Source organism: Microcebus murinus, chromosome 30 (genome assembly GCF_040939455.1).
Source record: "Microcebus murinus isolate Inina chromosome 30, M.murinus_Inina_mat1.0, whole genome shotgun sequence".
In the NCBI taxonomy this organism is placed as follows: Eukaryota; Metazoa; Chordata; class Mammalia; order Primates; family Cheirogaleidae; genus Microcebus; species Microcebus murinus.
Window position 1 is genome coordinate 9,154,382 of NC_134133.1, and position 3,759 is coordinate 9,158,140.

Here is a 3,759-nt window from a genome sequence, read left to right on the forward strand (position 1 = left end):
AACCACAGTCAAAAACTTGTGTGATTTTCAAATATGAGTTCCGTCAACAAACGCAGTGCAGACAGCTCAAAATATCAACAAATTGTTTGGAAAAGTTGTGGCTAATGAACGCACAGTACATTGATGGTTTGCAAGGTTCCCTTCTGGTGGTTTTATCTTAAAAATGAGCCACATGGGCGGCCTGAGACCAACGTAGATGATGATGACCTGAACACTGTAGTGGAAGCGAATCCATCTCAACCTACACGCGTGTGAGCAGCAAGCTCTGATGTTGCTATTCCAACAGTATTGGACCGCTTGAACACACGGGCAAGGTAAAGAAGCTGGAGCAGTGGGTCCTGCATGAATTAAACGTCCGTCAGATGAGAAATCATCTCAAAGCTTGCGTTTCTTTGCTGTCACAACATAAAGGTGGACCATTTCCACACCGTGTTGTTTTTTGGGATGGAAAATGGATTCTCTGTGACAATCTCAAGCATTTGAACAATGGCTGGAAAAAGAGGAAGTGCCGAAACACAGTCCAAAACTGAATACTCATCAAAGAAAAGCTAATGCTGTCTGTCTGGTGGTCCAGCCCTGGTATTAGCCACTACAGCTTCATGAAACCTGGTCAGTCAATCACCGCCAATGGCTACTGCAACCAACTGGAGGAAATGATGAAGACGCCTGCCACTAAGGAGCCGAGACTGGTCGATAGAGACAGGCCAGTCCTCTTGCAAGACAACACTTCACACGTGTTGCACAAACAACGCTGCTCAAACTACAGCAGCTGGACTTGGGGACTCTCTGTCATGCACCATATTCACCAGATCTCTCACCAACTGACTACCATTTCTTCCAGGCTTTGGAACGCTTCTTGCAGGGAAAAATACTCAACTCTCAACAAGCCATGAAAAACGCCTTTCATGATTTCATGGCCACTTGTTCTCCAGGCTTCTATGCCGCTGGAACAAACAAGCTACTGCTATGATGGCGAAATTGTGTCCAGAACTTAGGCGCATACTTCGATTAATTGTACTGCTTCTTGCTTTAGATATAATAAACTACACTTTTGATTTGAAATTGGACATTTCATATTTAATGTCCTAATACTACGTAGAAATGGTTTAGTGAATAATACTTGGTACAATTGGCTATTGATATGGAAGAAAATAATATTCCTATATCATATTACTAAAAATAGAAACAAATTCCAGATGGATAAAGATTTAAGCATAAAATACAAAGAAATTTTTTTCTGTTTTTATTTCAATATATTTAGGGGGTATGAGTGCAGTTTTGTTACATGGATCTATTGTATAGTGGTGCAGTCTGGGCTTTTAGTGTGCACATTACCCGAATAGTGTACATTGTACCCAATAGTTCAGTTTTTCCCTCCTCACCCCCTTCCCATCCCCCTACCTTTACAGTCTCCAACGTCTATCATTCCACTCTGTATGGCCATGTGACCCATAGTTCAGCTCCTACTTATAAGTGGGAACATGCGATATTTGATTTTCTGTTCATGAGTTACTTCACTTAGGATGATGGCCTCCAGTTCCATGCAAGTTGCTGCAAAAAACATTATTTCATTCTTTTTTATGGTTGAGTAGTATTCCATGGTATATATACACCACATTTTCTTTACCCATTCATCAGTTAGTGGACACTTAAGTTGATCCCATACCTTTGCTATTGAGAATTGTGCTGCAACAAAGATATATAAATACAGGTAACTTTTAATATAATGAATTTAAAGAATTATTTTTTTAAGTCTTGGGGAAAAAATTCAGGAGACTACATGTAAAATACGAAAGTACTAGTGTTCTTCTTAACCAAGAGAGGAATCCTAACATCCTAACATTTATTAAGAGAAAATTTAGAGATATTTAACTATACAAAAATTTAGAATTATTTGGATGGAAAAAGATATTATAAAGCAAAAACACAAATTATATACTTAAAGAAAATAGAAGATATTTTAAAGTAGACAAATGGTCTTATAAATTGACAAGAGAAAAACAATCAAATAGAAAAATGAATAAAAGGAAGAAATGAACAGTCAGATAGATCCTCAAACCCCCTCCCCCTTCTATCCTGGCAAAACAAAGGCAGTTTATTTTTATTTTTAGGAGATGGTGAGACAGAAGATTTTTAAATAAGCTGGCGCCAGACACAGTTGAGAATGGGATGGGGTACCATATTGAAAAGAAAGCAATTCACTAAATGTGCACATGTCTTACATTGAGATCTCCAGACTTTCCCCTGATTCACCTCCCGGAAAGATGGCAACAAAAACATTTACTGTTCAGGCAGATTGAAAGAGTATCCTCTGAAAAATTTTAGCAGGCCAAGAGGAAAGACCTGAGGATATTGACATTATAATTTCCCACAACTAAATGGTCCAACTTGATTATCCCACGGGTCTACAGAAATAACTGATAGTCAGGAATATGCAAATTCAAGTAGCAGTGTTCATAAAAATTGGCTTTCCAGAGCACTGGCCAACTGGAGGCAAAGAATCTCTTTAGGGACATCTGTTCTGTGATTATGTCCATGTTCCAGATAAGAATGTGGCTTGTTGATAGTATTTGATTCAATAAGAAGAGGAGGATAAAGCTGTCAATTTTCCCTTAAATGGAAGCACAAGTTCTTCTGGAAAAGCGATGTAAGCTTTGCACATAAGAGACATACTGTATAGTATAAATGTGCCCCAGTCTACAGGACCCAGTTATGCCTGGACAGGGAATTAGGGGCTAGGACAAGCCTTGCCAAGATGCCTGTGGCCATCTCACTTTAGTTAGTTTCTATATCCTTCAGGAACTGGCCCTGTGTGTGTCTTCCTGTCAATCTATAACTGAAATGTTGCAGATTGTGTCAAGAGTGACACGAGAAGTAATATCCATATCACCAAGGCCATTTTCAGAGAGGTACCAGGGATCTGAAGGAGGGAACATGAGTTGAGTATGCAATGGGTAGAAACTGACTAGTTCAAGTTATGAGACCACTGGGTCACTGAGGAAGGTTTCTGTTTCTGTATGTCATATCAGTGGAATTTTATCTAATGATCTGTCAATAGCCAATCGGGCTAGTTGGATAATAAATTTTTTATTGGTTCAAGCAAAGCCCCTCTCTTATTCATTTATTTTGTCCCTATCCCCCATTCTCAAAGGCAACCATTTCTGACATGTTTAATATGAATATGTATTCTTAGAAAAATGTATATTGTTACCTTGTGAATAGCGAATATGTATTTTATATTTATATATATCTCATTCCATTTCTAATCTCTTTACTCAGTACTACTGTTTGAAGATCAATCCATGGCCAGGCGCGGTGGCTCACGCCTGTAATCCTAGCACTCTGGGAGGCCGAGGCGGGAGGATCGCTCGAGGTCAGGAGTTCGAAACCAGCCTGAGCAAGAGCGAGACCCCGTCTCTACTATAAATAGAAAAAAATTCATTGGCCAACTAATATATATAGAAAAAATTAGCCGGGCATGGTGGCTCATGCCTGTAGTCCCAGCTACTCGGGAGGCTGAGGCAGGAGGATTGCTTGAGCCCAGGAGTTGGAGGTTGCTGTGAGCTAGGCTGACGCCACGGCACTCACTCTAGCCTGGGCAACAAAGTGACACTCTGTCTCAAAAAAAAAAAAAAAAAAAAAGATCAATCCATATGGCTATGTGTATGACTGCCCATCAATGTATGTGGTGCGTGATCACCCTATCTTACCTATTTATTCTACCAGCATGGGACACCCAGACTGCCTCTGATCTGATGC